The 18,167-nt window shown below is 36.7% G+C and overlaps 3 long non-coding RNA genes across 3 annotated transcripts; 2 read left to right on the plus strand and 1 right to left on the minus strand.

Annotated features, from left to right (window-relative positions):
• The first annotated feature begins 235 nt into the window (after positions 1 to 235).
• On the plus strand, positions 236 to 6,344 carry LOC135803223 (uncharacterized). The gene is made up of 5 exons (XR_010550767.1): positions 236 to 661; positions 783 to 826; positions 4,328 to 4,365; positions 6,011 to 6,175; positions 6,240 to 6,344. It is a non-coding gene; the product is annotated as an uncharacterized lncRNA (long non-coding RNA).
• Positions 6,345 to 8,159: 1,815 nt separating this feature from the next.
• Positions 8,160 to 8,547, plus strand: LOC135801816 (uncharacterized). The gene is made up of 2 exons (XR_010550451.1): positions 8,160 to 8,240; positions 8,305 to 8,547. It is a non-coding gene; the product is annotated as an uncharacterized lncRNA (long non-coding RNA).
• A 1,610-nt stretch (positions 8,548 to 10,157) lies between these two features.
• LOC135803285 (uncharacterized) lies at positions 10,158 to 18,030 on the minus strand. Its single transcript, XR_010550782.1, has 6 exons — positions 17,522 to 18,030; positions 17,362 to 17,405; positions 15,205 to 15,242; positions 10,593 to 10,644; positions 10,429 to 10,480; positions 10,158 to 10,316 (listed from the first exon to the last, which is right to left on the minus strand). It is a non-coding gene; the product is annotated as an uncharacterized lncRNA (long non-coding RNA).
• Between the last annotated feature and the right edge of the window lie 137 nt (positions 18,031 to 18,167).

Consider the following 18,167-nt stretch of genomic DNA (forward strand, 5'->3'; position numbering starts at 1 on the left):
TAGTTGTTAATTGACAATATGTACTGTATACAAAAGTGGAAACACGTGGAAACATTAATTATTGATTGTAATAGTGTAAATTGTGGGACTAGTATCTGTCGCATTCATAGATGGCACTAGGATGCACTAAAAATCATAAAATCGAGTTATACGACTTATTTTTATATTTATCGGCAAACGTGGACACGAGAATAGTTTTGTATACAATGCTGTTATCTGCGATTCAGTGTAAACAACGTTTTTAACGCAGGTGTCCCGCGCGCTGTCCCCTCGCGCCGCATCTACTTGCTTGCTTGCAGCGTAAGTCTTGTTTGGTTTTGATCGCTTGTATCTTGCCTATTGCAATTCGCGTACAAGGTCGCGTGCTGTCGACGCACCGGCTTTGCGCACCTCTTGCTTTCTTATCATATACTGTCGCGTCGTTGCTGGCTCGGCTACGGCTTGCGCTATCGTTGGAATGCAGCTAGTTTCGTGCCGGTCGCTGGTTTATCCAGTCGTTTTTTGAGAGACTTTTTGTTTATTCGGACTTCAAATATCTAAATTTGTGTTACACCCGAAGATCAATCGACTATTGTTGTGCTTGGTGTCGGTTGCTAAATTAATCGGATATATATCGCCCCCATGTTGATTCTCATCATTAAGAAAGATCCATCAGACTCGTGTAAGTATCTTTTAACGAAACAGCACAGCACAGCACAGATTGTTTATTTTGTGTTGATTGTTAATTATAACATAATTCAATTGTATGAAATATTGTTGTTTTAATTTATGTTTTCTTTTAGTTACAGCACTCGTTGTACTCGGCTGTCCGATAAGCTGTACCCTGGTAAGTTTATAATTCAATTATATTTTTCGGTCAACTTTACATTTGCTGTATATAAACAAGTTTTCTATTTATTACGCACTACCTACCTGTGACACAAATTAGACGACCGACACGGTTGGACACAATTAGGAGATATTTGCAATTTAAAAAAAGAAAAATTGCACTTTTAGTCACGGTTTTTGGTGCTTTAATCTCACGAAATCAAATTAATTTAAATTCGTATTGGATGCAGAATTTTCCTATCCTTTCAAATCTTCCAGAATCTACAACTTTCCGGCTCTCTTTTAGTTTACGAGATATTCGCAATTGAATAAAATGGGCAAAAATTGCAAAATGTCACTTTTTTGCACTTTCAGTCGCGTTTTTTGACATTTTACTGTTAGAAATATAATTATTTTATATTTTTACCTGATAGCGAATTTTCCATTCTTTCATAATCAGCAATGCGTTGGTTGCTATCGCTTTTAGTTTAAGAGATATGAATTATTGAAAATCGTCGAAAAAAAGTATCAAGCACCCCCCCTTGGCAATTTTTTCTTAAGGATGAAAATTTCATCTCCCAGATTTCCGTTTTAGCTATCCTATCTGATAGAGAATAGTCCGTAGATTAAAACCCCGCGATCAGATCTTAATTATCTCTTTTAGTTTACGAGATATTCGCAATTGAATAAAATGCGCAAAAATTGCAAAATGTCACTTTTTAGCACTTTCAGTCGCGTTTTTTGACCTTTTACTGTTGGAAATATAATTATTTTATATTTTTATCTGATAGAGAATTTTCCAATCTTTCATAATCAGCAATGCGTTGGTTGCTGTCGCTTTTAGTTTAAGAGATATGAATTATTGAAAATCGTCGAAAAAAAGTATCAAGCACCCCCCCTTGACAATTTTTTCTTAAGGATGAAAATTTCATCTCTCAGATTTCCGTTTTAACTAGCCTATCTTATAGAAAATTGTCCGTAGATTAAAACCCCGCGATCAGATCTTAATTATCTCTTTTAGTTTACGAGATATTCGCAATTGAATAAAATGCGCAAAAATTGCAAAATGTCACTTTTTTGCACTTTCAGTCGCGTTTTTTGACATTTTACTGTTAGAAATATAACTATTCTAAATTTGTAGCTGATAGACAATTTTCCAATCTTTCATAATCTGCAATGCGTTGGTTGCTATCACTTTTAGTTTAAGAGATATTAATTATTGAAAATCGTCGAAAAAAAGTATCAAGCACCCCCCCTTGGCAATTTTTTCTTAAGGATGAAAATTTCATCTCTCAGATTTCCGTTTTAACTAGCCTATCTTATAGAAAATTGTCCGTAGATTAAAACCCCGCGATCAGATCTTAATTATCTCTTTTAGTTTACGAGATATTCGCAATTGAATAAAATGCGCAAAAATTGCAAAATGTCACTTTTTTGCACTTTCAGTCGCGTTTTTTGACATTTTACTGTTAGAAATATAGTTATTTTATATTTCTATCTGATAGACAATTTTCCAATCTTTCATAATCTGCAATGCGTTGGTTGCTATCGCTTTTAGTTTAAGAGATATTAATTATTGAAAATCGTCGAAAAAAAGTATCAAGCACCCCCCCTTGGCAATTTTTTCTTAAGGATGAAAATTTCATTTCTCAGATTTCCGTTTTAACTAGTCTATCTTATAGAAAATAGTCCGTAGATTTAAACCCCGCGATCAGATCTTAATTATCTCTTCTAGTTTACGAGATATTCGCAATTGAATAAAATGCGCAAAAATTGCAAAATGTCACTTTTTAGCACTTTCAATCGCGTTTTTTGACATTTTACTGTTAGAAATATAGTTATTTTATATTTCTATCTGATAGACAATTTTCCAATCTTTCATAATCAGCAATGCGTTGGTTGCTATCGCTTTTAGTTTAAAAGATATTAATTATTGAAAATCGTCGAAAAAAAGTATCAAGCACCCCCACTTTGCAATTTTTTCTTAAGGATGAAAATTTCATCTCTCAGATTTCCGTTTTAGCTATCCTATCAGATAGAGAATAGTCCGTAGATTAAAACCCCGCAATCAGATCTTAATTATCTCTTCTAGTTTACGAGATATTCGCAATTGAATAAAATGCGCAAAAATTGCAAAATGTCACTTTTTAGCACTTTCAGTCGCGTTTTTTGACCTTTTACTGTTGGAAATATAATTATTTTATATTTTTATCTGATAGAGAATTTTCCAATCTTTCATAATCTGCAATGCGTTGGTTGCTATCGCTTTTAGTTTAAAAGATATTAATTATTGAAAATCGTCGAAAAAAAGTATCAAGCACCCCCCTTGGCAATTTTTTCTTAAAGATGAAAATTTCATCTCTCAGATTTCCGTTTTAACTAGCCTATCTTATAGAAAATAGTCCATAGATTAAATCCCCGTGACCAGATCTTAATTATCTCTTTTAGTTTACGAGATATTCGCAATTGAATAAAATGCGCAAAAATTGCAAAATGTCACTTTTTAGCACTTTCAGTTGCATTTTTTGATATTTTACTGTTAGAAATATATTTAACTAGGTAATTTTATAGAATATTTTACGTAGATTAAGAATTTGAAGAATTGGATATGTCGGACAATCTTTCAACTTAAGAAATTAAAATTTCACAAATCTATTTTTATTTATTCGTTAGTTTTAATAATCTTAATTGCGAGACTGCTATCTGAATCATTCAGAGATTGCATCAGCATGAACTAAAAATCATAAAATAGAATTGTATTCTGGATTTCTTGATTGATATTTATCAGCAAACCTTGGCGTTTGACACGAGTATTGTATTTGTTTTGAACACAATTTACACTTTCTTATCGAATTCCCGTGTGCCGTTGTCTCTATCCTCTCACGCCGCACATTTTCACGCACGTCACGGTGTAAACATTTTTTTATCGCATGTGTCCCGCGCGCTGTCTCCTCACGCCGCATCAATTTGCTGCCTGCACCATACTCGTATTCTAGTTTCGTTTTGATTGCCGGAGACATGCCTATTGCAATTCGCGCACATGGTCACGTGCCATCGACGCGTCGGACTTGCGCATCTATTGCATTTACTTATGGGGTTCATACAGCAGGCACATAGTTTTATTGTGAACTATCGCATCGTTGCTTGCGCTATCCATGGATTGCAGCCAATTTTGGGTCGGTGTCTTGTTGATGCAGACGTATTTCTCGCGACTCGTATCGTTTCTTCGGACTTCTGTTTTCTAAATTTGCATTAAACTCGATTAGCAATTTGCTCGTTTATTGTCCTTAAGTGCTGGTTAAGTTTATATTGCAACTCAAAAGGTGTAGAATGGCTTGGTGAATCGGATGCATATCGACCCCATGTTGATTTATTCATCATTAGGATGACCCATCGTGCTGTTGTAAGTAACTTTTAACTAAACAGCACAGATTGTTTATTTTTCTCCGTTATGTAATTATAATATTACTAAATCGTATGAAATATTATTGTTAACTTGTGTTTTCTTTTTTAATTACAGTATTTACCGTGCCTTCGAGTCCCATGAATTCTGCATTGGTAAGTTTATATTTCAATTATATTTTACATACAAATTTTTGCATTGAACACTAGTTTGTACTAATATACTTATTTATTGCATTCTGTCGCGTATTACAAATATAAAAGATAGTTGCGTGCCTTGCTGATACAACAGAATTTACTGTTTAGTCTTCCTTTCGCGAATAAAGGTACAAGAGATGTACTTGAAAATGCAACTCTGCGGAATTTCACACTAACCGTCTTTAAATGCCCGCTAAAGTTCTTTTTTTAATTTTTCAAAACTTCGGGTGGAAAACGGGCCATATCTCGGGAACGCTTTGTGATGATTTAGCTTTTTCTTCATTTTAGGATAGGGCAAGATTGCATTTTTAAGATACACCCCTGAAACACCGCGAAATTCAATCGAAACTGCCTCCATATGGCCTCCAAAGTTAATCGGTTTCTTGGATTTTTCAAAACACCCGGTGGAAAACAGGCCATATCTCGCGAACCCTTCGTGATATTTTAGTTTTTTCTTGACTTTATGATAGAACAAGAGTGCATTTTTAAGATGCAACCCTGAAACCTCCCGAAATTTGGTGGTAACTGCCTCAAAATAGACCCAAAAGTTAGGTATTTTCTTGCAATTTTCAAAACACGTGGTGGAAAACTGGTCATATCTCGGGAACCCTTTGTGATAATTTAGTTTTTTCTTCATTTTATGGTAGGAAAAGAGTGCCTGTTTAAGATGCCACCCTGAAACCCCGCGAAATTCGGTTGTAACTGCCTTAAAATGGCCCCCAAATTTAGGCATTTTCTTGCAATTTTCAAAACACGCGGTGGAAAACTGGTCATATCTCGGGAACCCTTTGCGATAATTTAGTTTTTTCTTCGTTTTATGGTAGAGAAAGAGTGCATGTTTAAGACGCACCCCTAAATCTCTGCGAAATTCGGTCGGAACTGCCTCAAAATGGACCCCAAAGTTAGGCATTTTCTTGTAATTTTCAAAACACGCTGTGGAAAACTGGCCATATCTCGGGAACCCTTTGCGATAATTTAGTTTTTTCTTCGTTTTATGGCAGAGAAAGAGTGCATGTTTAAGATGCACCCCTAAATCTCTGCGAAATTCGGTCGGAACTGCCTCAAAATAGCCCCCAAAGTTTGGCATTATCTTGTAATTTTCAAAACACGCGGTGGAAAACTGGCCATATCTCGGGAACCCTTTGCGATAATTTAGTTTTTTCTTCGTTTTATGGCAGAGAAAGAGTGCATGTTTAAGATGCACCCCTAAATCTCTGCGAAATTCGGTCGGAACTGCCTCAAAATGGCCCCCAAAGTTTGGCATTTTCTTGTAATTTTCAAAACACGCGGTGGAAAACTGGCCATATCTCGGGAACCCTTTGCGATAATTTAGTTTTTTCTTCGTTTTATGGTAGAGAAAGACTGCATGTTTAAGATGCACCCCTAAATCTCTGCGAAATTCGGCCGAAATTCGGCAGAACTGCCTCAAACTGGCCCCCAATGTTAGACGTTTTCTTGCATTTTTCAAAACACACGGTGGAAAACAGGCCGTGCCCATTTTCGCCTCGTGGCAAAACATGTCTAATTCTCACAAACCGTGTAATCTAAAATCACGTTTATTTTATCAATAAATATATTTAATTTATGTATGTTTCATTTTCAGCAATATTTTCCAGTGGTTGGATGAAGCATTGGCTAATCTTGAAATATCCAAGTTTATCAATAAGGACCAACTAGAGAGGTTCCGTAGTTCTGGTGGAGTGCGTTTTGAGGATGATGTTTTGATTACTGAAGATGGATGTGTCAACTGGACTAAAGTTCCAAGAAGGTAAGTTATATTTTGGAAATCATATTTTATATTTTACTAATCTGATATTTATTCTGGTTTATAGTGTCCAAGAAATTGAAGATTGGATAGCCGACGTTGATGATGATTTCAAATACGATTGAATGAATTTACAACATTTTGAAGCTGTTATTGATATAATTTTTGTTTACGCGGTGGAAAACTGGCCATATCTCGGGAACCCTTTGCAATAATTAAGTTTTTTCTTCATTTTATGGTAGAGAAAGAGTGCATGTTTAAGATGCACCCCTAAATCTCTGCGAAATTCGGTCGGAACTGCCTCAAAATGGCCCCCAAAATTAGCATTTTCTTGCAATTTTCAAAACACGCGGTGGAAAACTGGCCATATCTCGGGAACCCTTTGCAATAATTAAGTTTTTTCTTCATTTTATGGTAGAGAAAGAGTGCATGTTTAAGATGCACCCCTAAATCTCTGCGAAATTCGGTCGGAACTGCCTCAAAATGGCCCCCAAAATTAGGCATTTTCTTGCAATTTTCAAAACACGCGGTGGAAAACTGGCCATATCTCGGGAACCCTTTGCAATAATTAAGTTTTTTCTTCATTTTATGGTAGAGAAAGAGTGCATCTTTAAGATGCACCCCTAAATCCCTGCGAAATTCAGTCGGAACTGCCTCAAAATGGCCCCCAAAGTTAGGCATTTTCTTGCAATTTTCAAAACACGCGGTGGAAAACTGGCCATATCTCGGGAACCCTTTGCGATAATTTAGTTTTTTCTTCATTTTATGGTAGAGAAAGAGTGCATCTTTAAGATGCACCCCAAAATCTCTGCGAAATTCGGCCGGAACTGCCTCAAAATGGCCCCCAAAGTTAGGCATTTTCTTGCAATTATGAAAACACGCGGTGGAAAACTGGCCATATCTCGGGAACCCTTTGCGATAATTTAGTTTTTTCTTCATTTTATGGTAGAGAAAGAGTGCATCTTTAAGATGCACCCCAAAATCTCTGCGAAATTCGGCCGGAACTGCCTCAAAATGGCCCCCAAAGTTAGGCATTTTCTTGCAATTATGAAAACACGCGGTGGAAAACTGGCCATATCTCGGGAACCCTTTGCGATAATTTAGTTTTTTCTTCATTTTATGGTAGAGAAAGAGTGCATGTTTAAGATGCACCCCTGAATCCCTGCGAAATTCAGTCGGAACTGCCTCAAAATGGCCCCCAAAGTTAGGCATTTTCTTGTAATTTTCAAAACACGCGGTGGAAAACTGGCCATATCCGGGAACCTTTGCGATAATTTAGTTTTTCTTTCATACGGCGGCAGAGAAAGTGCATGTTTAAGATGCACCCTCAAATCTCTGCGAAATCTTCGGCCGGAACTGCCTCAAAATAGCCCCCAAAGTTTGCATTAATCTTGTAATTTTCAAAACACGCGTGGAAACTGGCCATATCTCGAACCCTTGCGATAATTTAGTTTTTCGTTTTATGGCAGAGAAAAGAGTGCATGTTTAAGATGCACCCTAAATCTCTGCGAAATTCGGTCGAAACTGCCTCAAAATGGCCCCTAAAGTTTGGCATTTTTCTTGTAATTCTCTTCTAAACACGCGGTGGAAAACTGGCCATATCTCGGGAACCCTTTGCGTGATAATTTTAGTTTTTTCTTCTGCTCTTTTGCGGTGGTGAGAAAAAGACTGCATGCTTGGCGATGCACCCCAAATCTCTGCGAAATTGGCTCGAAATTCGGCAGAACTGCCTCAAACTGGCCCCCAAATGTTAGACGTTTCTTGCATTTTTCAAAACACGGTGGAAAACAGGCCGCCCATTTTCGCCTCGTGGCAAAACATGTCTAATTCTCTACAAACCGTGTAATCTAAAATCACGTTTATTTTATCAATAAATATATTTAATTTATGTAGCGTTTCGGCTTTTCAGCAATATTTTCCAGTGGTTGATGTGAAGCATTGGCTAATCTGAAATATCCAAGTTTATCAATACACCAACTAGAGACCTGTAGTTCCCAGGAGTGCGTTTTGAAGATGATGTTTTGATTACTGAAGATGGATGTGTCAACTGGACTGAAGTTCCAAGAAGGTATGTTATATTTTGGAAATAATATTTTATATTTTACTCATCTGTTATTCATTCTGGTTTATAGTGTCCAAGAAATTGAAGATTGGATTGCCGGCGCTGATGACGATTCCAAATACGATTGAATGAATTTACAACATTTTGAAGCTGCTATTGATATCATTTTTGTTTATTTTGTTAAAAATTATGAAAAGTACATTATACAATTGCATATTATTATCCTGTTTTCTTGCTTGTATTGTTAAAAATGCTGTATATATTGAGAAATTGAGTTTGAATAAAGTTCTACTTTTGTATTTCTAATTATAAATTGTTATCGTTTTATTTGTTCCAAACGGAGAACATAGCTCGCAACATCGTTACTCCTTTAATTAATTCATAAATCCCTTAAACTTAAATGGAAATGCCACTGCTAGATATTAGAAATAGTTCAAAATCAATTTTATATTGTATCAATATTAATTTAAAAACGGTATCACTTGTGTCATCTATCCACAAGTAACTAAACTACGTCGCTATTCAAGAGATTTAGCCTACTGCACTTTCTGCGATCCTAATATTCAAAAGAATTTTGTTACCGATTTCAATGACAAATGACAAAATTTGTCGAGAAATTTGCTGAAAGGATGCCATCTTCTTCAGAATTCTTCAAGGATCAAGAATATGTAGTTCTTTTTTTCCTAGCCCTTTTAGTTGTCGAGATAATTACCATTTAATCTTCATAAATTAGTCTATTCCGACGGGATACACGTGTTTTATTATAATTGCATATAGGGCCTAAACGGTCCACTCTAGAAGAAAATGGTACTTAAATAATCGATGTAGAATTAAATTATCTTTTAGAATCAAAAAACAGAATTTCAAAATTCCAACTTTTAATTTTGACATAAAAAGAGAAATCTTTTGCCTTTTTATGGTAATTATCTCGACAACTAAAAGGGCTAGAATAAAAATAACCACATATTCTTGATCCTTAAAGAATTCTAGACAAGATGGCATATTTATCTCAAAACGAAGAAATGGGCACAAAAAATTTTTAAAGAAAAGATTTTGTTATAAAAAAGGCAAAAGATTTCTCTTTTTTATGTTGAAAATTAAAAATTGGAATTTTGAAATTCTGTTTTCGGATTATGATTCATATTTTAATTCTACATCGATTATTTTAGTAACTTTTTTTGTTAGTACTAATCGTTTAGGCCCTATTTGCAATTTTAATGAAAACAACATTCGACATAAAAAAGAAAAATGTTTTGCCTTTTTTATGATGAAATCTTTTTTCACCAAATACAGCTTCTGTAATAATTGGAATTTTTCAATTCTGCTTTAGGAATCTGAAAGTAGATTAAATTCTAAATCGGAAACTAGTAACACACTTATTGATTAAGGCCCTATTGGCATGTAAAAAACAATTTTTTAATTAAAATTGCAAATAAGGCCTAAATGGTAAATGATAAGAAAATAATTACATTAAATAGTCGATGTAGAATCCGAAAACAGAATTTAAAAATTCCAATTATACAGAAGCTGCACTTGCTGAAAAACATTTTTAAACATTAATTTTACCCGCCCTTGATGTGGCACCAAACCTCTATCAGCCTCCTTACACTTTCTGCGATCCGAATACCAAAACCTGAGTTTCGACTGTTTCGAGTCCAAATTTTGTGTCATTTTGCCTCTCAGAGTCGACAAAATAAGGATTGAATATTAGGATCGCAGAAAGCTGAGGAGGCTGGATAAAGTCTTTGGCGGAAACTAGTAAATGTGCCGCCCTGGTGGCGACGGACCGAAGCTCAAAAATTTTCGGTTGTTGTAGTTTCTAATTGATAGATGGCACTAGTACGCACTTTTCAAAATAAATGTTTTAAGGGATCGTTAAATATGTGATCGGGTAGAAATAACAGAAATAATTTTAATTAGAAAAACTTTAAAATATACTTTATTAAAGAAAACAGACAAGCATACATTTTGGGAGTCAATTTGTGTAACAATCACAAAAGTTATTTAAGATAAGGAAATTTAATAATTACAATCTGATGCAAGAATGGTCCTTCTACGATGTTAGAGTCAGGTGCGAAATCCCTAAAACAAGCAAAAATTAATCCTTTGAACATAAAAATGCAATTTTGGGGGTCAATTTGTGAGATAATCACAAGAGTTAATTATGAAAATGATAAAGAAATTAAATACTTACAATCTGAGGCAAAAATGGTCCTTCTACGATGTCAGATTCAGGTGCAAAATCCCTAAAACCATTAAAAAAATAGTTTTTTGAACATAAATATGCAATTTTGGGGGTGAATTTAAGACATAATTATAGAAGTTATTTAGGCAATGATAAAGAAATTAAATACTTACAATCTGATGCAAGAATGGTCCTTCTACGATGTCAGACTCAGGTGCAAAATCCCTAAAACAAGCAAAAAATAGTCCTTAAAAATAGTCCAAAAAATCCGAGATATGGCCAGTTTTCCACCGCGTGTTTTGAAAATTACAAGAAAATGCCTAACTTTGGGGGCCATTTTGAGGCAGTTCCGACTGAATTTCGCAGGGATTCAGGGGTGCATCTTAAACATGCACTCTTTCTCTACCATAAAATGAAGAAAAACCAACACGCAAAGGGTTCCCGGGAGATATGGCCAAGCCTTTCCAATCATGCGTTTTCACTGCAAGAAAATGCCTAACTTTTGTGGGCCATTTTTGAGGCAGTTCCGCCGAATTTCGCAGAGATTTTGGGGTGCATCTTAAACATGCACTCTTTCTCTACCATAAAATGAAGAAAAAACTAAATTATCGCAAAGGGTTCCCGAGATATGGCCAGTTTTCCACCGCGTGTTTTCATAATTGCAAGAAAATGCCTAACTTTAAAGGCCATTTTGAGGCAGTTCCGCCGAATTTCGCAGAGATTTTGGGGTGCATCTTAAAGATGCACTCTTTCTCTACCATAAATGAAGAAAAACTAAATTATCGCAAAGGGTTCCTGAGATATGGCCAGTTTTCCACTTCAAGTGTTTTCATAATTGCAAGAAGAAAATGCCTAACTTTGGGGCCATTTTGAGGCAGTTCCGGGCCGAATTTCTTTGCAGAGATTTTGGGGGTGAGATCTTAAAGATGCACCTTTTCTCTACCATAAAATGAAGAAAAACTCCTAAATTATCGCAAAGGGTTCCTGAGATAAGGCCAGTTTTCCACCGGGTGTGTTTTCATAATTAAAAGAAAATGCCTAACTTTGGGGCCATTTTGAGGCAGTTCCGGGCTGAATTTCGTAGATTTCGGGGTGCATCTTAAAGATGCACTCTTCTCTACTACATAAAATGAAGAAAACTAAATTATCGCAAAGGGTTCCTGAGATATGGCCAGTTTTCCACCGCGTGTTTTGATAATTGCAAAGAAAATGCCTAACTTTTGGGGCTATTTTGAGGCAGTTCCGACTGAATTTCGCAGGATATTTAGGGTGCATCTTAAAGATGCACTCTCTACCATTAAAATGAAGAAAAACTAAATTATCGCAAAGGGTTCCTGAGGATATGGCCAGTTTCCACCGCAAGTGTGTTTTGAAAATTGCAAGAAAATGTCTAACTTGGGGCCATTTGAGGCAGTTCCGCGACTGAATTTCGTAGGATTTAGGGGTGAGCATCTTAAAGAGAATCTCTTTCTCTACCATAAAAATGAAGAAAAAACTTACTCTGCAAAAGGGTTCCCAGATAGCCAGTTTTCCACCGCGTGTTTTGAAAATTGCAAGAAAAATCGCCTAATTTTAAAGGCCATTTTGAGGCAGTTCCGGACCGAATTTCGCAGATTTAGGGGTGCAGCATCTTAAACATGCACTCTTTCTCTACCATAAATGAAGAAAAACTTACTATTGCAAAGGGTTCCCTGAGATATGGCCAGTTTTTCCACCGTGTGTTTTAAAATGCAAGAAAAATGCGCTACTCTTTGGGGCCATTTTTGAGCAGTTCCGACCGTGAATTCCCCGTAGAGATTTGTTTAGGGCATCTTAAACATGCACTCTTCTACCATAAAATGAAGTCTTAATGGTTGCAAAGGGTTCCCGAGATATGGCCAGTTTTCCACCGCGTGTTTTGAAAATCAAAAAGAAAAATGCTAATTTTGGGGGCCATTTTGAGGCAGTTCCGACCGAATTTTCAGAGATTTAGGTGCATCTTAAACATGCACTCTTTCTACCATAAAAAGAAGAAAACTTAATTATTGTGCAAAGGGTTCCGAGATATGGCCAGTTTTCACCGCGTGTTTTGAAATTGCAAGAAAATGCTAATTTTGGGGCCATTTCGAGGCAGTTCCGACCGCCGAATTGCAGAGATTTAGGGGTACCTTAAACATGCACTCTCTACCATAAAATGAAGAAAAACTTAATTATTGCAAAGGGTTCCTGAGATATGGCCAGTTTTCTCCACCGCGTTTTGAAAATTGCAAGAAAATGCTAATTTTGGGGCCATTTTGAGGCAGTTCCGACCGAATTTCGTAGATTTAGTGCATCTTAAACATGCACCTTCTCTCACCATAAAATGAAGAAAACTTAATTATTGCAAAGGGTTCCGAGATATGGCCAGTTTCCACCGCGTAAGTCTTTAGAAATTGCAAGAAAAATGCTAATTTTGGGGGCTATTTTGAGGCAGCGTTCCGACCGAATTTCAGAGATTTAGGGGTGCACTTAAACATGCACTCTTTCTCTACCATAAACAGAAGAAAAACTTAATTATTGCAAAGGGTTCCTGAGATATGCCGCTTCTCCACTGCGTAAGTTTTGAAAATTGCAAGAAAATGCTAATTTAAATATTTGAGGCAGTTCCGACCGAAATTCTGCAGAGATTTAGTGCATCTTAAACATGCACTCTTTCTTACCATAAAATGAAGAAAAACTTAATTATTGCAAAGGGTTCCCGAGATATGGCCAGTTTTCCACTGCGTGTTTTGAAAATTGCAAGAAAAAATGCTAATTTTAAAGGCCATTTTGAGGCAGTTCCGACCGAATTTCGCAGAGATTTAGGTGCATTCAAACATGCACTCTCTACCATAAAATGAAGAAAAAACTTAATTATTGCAAAGGGTTCCTGAGATATGGCCAGTTTTCCACTGCGTGTTTTGAAAATTGCAAGAAAATGCTAATTTTGGGGCTTACTTTGAGGCAAAGTTCCGACCGAATTTCGCAGAGATTTAGGGTGCATCTTAAACATGCACTTCCTTTCTCTACCATAAAAATGAAGAAAAACTTAATTATTGCAAAGGGTTCCTGAGATAAGGGCTACCAGTTTTCCACCGCGTGTTTTGAAAATTGAAAGAAAATGCTAATTTTGGGGCCATTTGAGGCAGCGTTCCGACCGAATTTCGTAGAGATTTAGGGGTGACCTTAAACATGCACTCTTTCTCTACCATAAAATGAAGAAAAACTTAATTATTGCAAAGGGTTCCTGAGATACGGCTACAGTTTTCACCGCGTGTTTTGAAAATTGCAAAGAAAATGCTAATTTTAAAGGCCATTTGAGGCAAAGTTCCGACCGAATTTCGTAGAGATTTAGGTGCATCTAAACATGCACTCTCTACCATAAAATGAAGAAAAAACTTACTCATTGCAAAGGGTTCCGAGATATGTGTGGCCAGTTTTCCACCGCGTGTTTTGAAAATTGCAAGAAAAATGCTAATTTTGGGGCCATTTTGAGGCAGTTCCGACCGACTGCAGAGATTTAGGGGTGCATCTTAAACATGCACTCTTTTCTACCATAAAAATGAAGAAAAAACTTACCATTGCAAAGGGTTCCTGAGATATGGCCAGTTTTCCACTGCGTGTTTTGAAAATTGCAAGAAAATGCTAATTTTGGGGCCATTTTGAGGCAAAGTTCCGACCGAATTTCAGAGATTTAGGGGTGCATCTTAAACATGCACTCTCTACCATAAAATGAAGAAAAAACTTAATTATTGCAAAGGGTTCCCGAGATAGCGGCCAGTTTCCACCGTGTTTTGAAAATTGCAAGAAAATGCTAATCAATTTTGGGGCCATTTTGAGGCAGTTCCGACCGAATTTCGCAGAGATTTAGGGGTGCATCTAAACATGCACTCTTTCTCTCAAATTCTCATAAAATGAGAAGAAAAACTTAATTATTGCAAAGGGTTCCCGAGATAAGGGTTGGCCAGTTTTCACCGCGTGTTTTGAAAAATTGCAAGAAAAATGCTAATTTTAGCCATTTGAGGCAGTTCCGACCGAATTTCGCAGAGATTTAGGTGCATCTTAAACATGCACTCTCTACCATAAAATGAAGAAAAAACTTAATTATTGCAAAGGGTTCCCGAGATATGGCCAGTTTTCCACCGCGTGTTTTGAAAATTGCAAGAAAATGCTAATTTTGGGGGCCATTTTGAGGCAGTTCCGACCGAATTTCGCAGAGATTTAGGGGTGCATCTTTTAACATGCACTCTTTTCAAATTACATAAAATGAAGAAAACTTAATTATTGCAAAGGGTTCCTCGAGATATGGCCAGTTTTCCACCGCGTTTAAATTGCAAAGAAAATGTGCTAATTTTGGGGGCCATTTTGAGGCAGTTCCGACCGAATTTCGCAGAGATTTAGGGGTGCATCTTAAACATGCACTCTTTCTCTACCATAAAATGAAGAAAAAACTTAATTATTGCAAAGGGTTCCCGAGATATGACCAGTTTTCCACAGTGTGTTTTGAAAATTGCAAGAAAAGGGCAAACTTTGGGGGCTATTTTGAGGCTGTCACAACCGAATTTCTCGGGGGTTCAGAAGTGCATTATAAACATGCGCTCTTGCACTATCAGAAAATAAAGAGAAAACAAAAAATTTTGTTCTGTGACGTATCCGTAGAGCACGCAACTACAACAAAGACAAACATTTTGCTACACGCAAGTGGAACAAGATAAAAAAACAACATACATGCACACAAATATTAGACGCATGTATTGTAGAAAAACTATAATTGATTGTTAAACTTACCCATGCAGAGGCTAGATGGCTACAAGGCACGGCAAGTGCTGTAATGAAAAGAAAACAATTTAATACATTTCACGTGATATAATATTACATTGATGCATCGGAAAAATACGTTCCAATACAACACGTTTTGTGTGCAACAATGTTTAAATAGATTTTTACTTAACCAACTGCAAAAGATTCTCAAAATTAAGGAAAACGCCATAGGGTGACCCGGTACAAAATTGAATTCAAATCCAACGTAGTTTAATCCAAGAATGCGCGTATTAATGAACAACAACAACGAACAACTCCGCAATCCGCCGTGTTAGAAGAGTACCGCGGCCATTTTTGTGACTATATGCACATTAAACACGATAAAAATAAACTAGCATTTATGAACACTACACGCGCAAATATTTATTAACACATTATAACACACTATACACGCAAATTATAATTAAACAGTCAATTGTTGATTGAGTGTAATGCAAATTTAGATAATAAAAGATACGAACCGCGAGAAACACGTCTCGATCAACAAGCAACCGGCACGAAACTAGCTGCATTCCAACGATAGCGCAAGCCGTAGCTGAGCCAGCAACGACGCGACAGTATATGATAAGAAAGCAAGAGGTGCGCCAAACCGGCGCGTCAATTTGCGCAAATTGCACGATACATGCGATCAAAACTAAACTAGAATTTGCTGCATGCAGCAAGTGCAAGTTGATGCGGCGTGAAGAAACGATGCGCGAGACACATGCGCTGTGTATCGCATGTTTTTATTGTTTACACCGCATCGCAGCACCTACAATTCCAAACGCAACGAGACCTACTGCGTATACACACAACTATCAATATAACTCGCGTTACGGAATTTTCTCGCGATAATAATTAATACAGGGAGATACAGGAATAAATTGTGCATCTGGGGAAATTATTTCAAACCTATTGTGATACCGCGTTCGCGTGTTATATCAAAAAACCACAATTCCAAGCGCAACGAGTACTACTGCGTATACACATAACTTTGGCTATAACTCGCGTTACGGAATTTTCTCGCAATAATAATTATACAGGAGATACAGGAAATAAATTCTGCATCTGGGAAATTATTTCAAAACCTTATTTTGATACCGCGTCTGCGTGTTATATCACAAAACCACAATTCCAAGCGCAACGAAAGTACTACTGCGTATACATAACTTCTTTGGCTATAACTCGCGTTACGGAATTTTCGCACAATAATTTATACAGGGAGATACAGGAATAAATTCTGCATCTGGGGAAATGACAACTTATTTGATACTGGCAATTGCGTGTTATATCAAAAAAACCACAATTCCAAGCGCAACGAGTACTACTGCGTATACACATAACTTTGGCTATAACTCGCGTTACGGAATTTTCTCGCAATAATAATTTATACAGGGAGATACAGGAATAAATTCTGCATCTGGGGAAATTATTTCAAACCTATTTTGATACCGCGTTCGCGTGTTATATCAAAAAAACCACAATTCCAAGCGCAACGAGTACTACTGCGTATACACATAACTTTGGCTATAACTCGCGTTACGGAATTTTCTCGCAATACACTTATACAGGGAGATACAGGAATAAATTCTGCATCTGGGGAAAATTATTTCAAACCTATTTTGATACCGTTCGCGTGTTATATATCAAAACCACAATCAGCGCAATGAGTACTACTGCGTATACACATAACTTTGGCTATAACTCGCGTTACGGAATTTTCTCGCAATAATAATTTATACAGGGAGATACAGGAATAAATTCTGCATCTGGGGAAATTATTTCAAACCTATTTTGATACCGCGTTCGCGTGTTATATCAAAAAAACCACAATTCCAAGCGCAACGAGTACTACTGCGTATACACATAACTTTGGCTATAACTCGCGTTACGGAATTTTCTCGCAATAATAATTTATACAGGGAGATACAGGAATAAATTCTGCATCTGGGGAAATTATTTCAAACCTATTTTGATACCGCGTTCGCGTGTTATATCACAAAAACCACAATTCCTACCGCAACAAGTACTAGTGCCTATACACACAACTTTCAATTTATCTCGCGTTACGTGGTAAATAGAAACTTGTTTATAAACAGCCAAATGTAAATTTAACCGAAAAATATAATTGAATTATAAACTTACCAGGATACAGCTTATCGGACAGCCGAGTACAACGAGTGCTGTAACTAAACGAAAACATAAATTAAAATAACAATATTGCATACAATTGAATTATGTTATAATTAACAATCAACACAAAATAAACAATATGTGCTGTGCTGTTTCGTTAAAAGATACTTACACGAGTCTGATGGATCTTTCTTAATGATGAGAATCAACATGGGGGCGATATATATCCGATTAATTTAGCAACCGACACCGAACACAACGCCGAGTGAAGAATGAAGAATGTTATCAAATCCACTAACCGGCATTTCCGAACATTAAACAAATTACTATAGTCGCAAAGTACAAATAAATAGTCGATTGATCTTCGAGTACACAAAGTTAGAAACTTGAAGTCCGAATAAACACGATAAAAGTCTCTCAAAACACGACTGGATTAACCAACGATCGGCACGAAACTGGCTGCACTTCACCGATTGTGCATGCTGAAACTGCGTAAACAACGACGCGACAGTATAAGATAAGAAAGCAAGAGGCGCGCAAGGCCGGCGCGTCGATAGCACACGACGCGAATTGCAATAGACAAGAGATACAAGCGATCAAAACCAAATTAGACTTACGCTGCATGCTAGCAAGTAGATGCGGCGCGAGGAGACAGCGCGCGGAACACCTGCGATAAAAAAGTTGTTTATATCGAATCGCTGATAACAGCATTGTGTACAAAACTATTCTCTTGGCCACGTTTGCCGATAAATATAAAAATAAACCGTACAACTCGATTTTATGATTTTTAGTGCATCCTAGTGCCATCTATGAATGCT

This window comes from Atheta coriaria, unplaced genomic scaffold (genome assembly GCF_025399875.1).
Source record: "Atheta coriaria isolate IRGN ID8LTWV9N9 unplaced genomic scaffold, Caltech_Dcor_3.1 hic_scaffold_2_pilon, whole genome shotgun sequence".
NCBI lineage: Eukaryota > Metazoa > Arthropoda > Insecta > Coleoptera > Staphylinidae > Dalotia > Dalotia coriaria.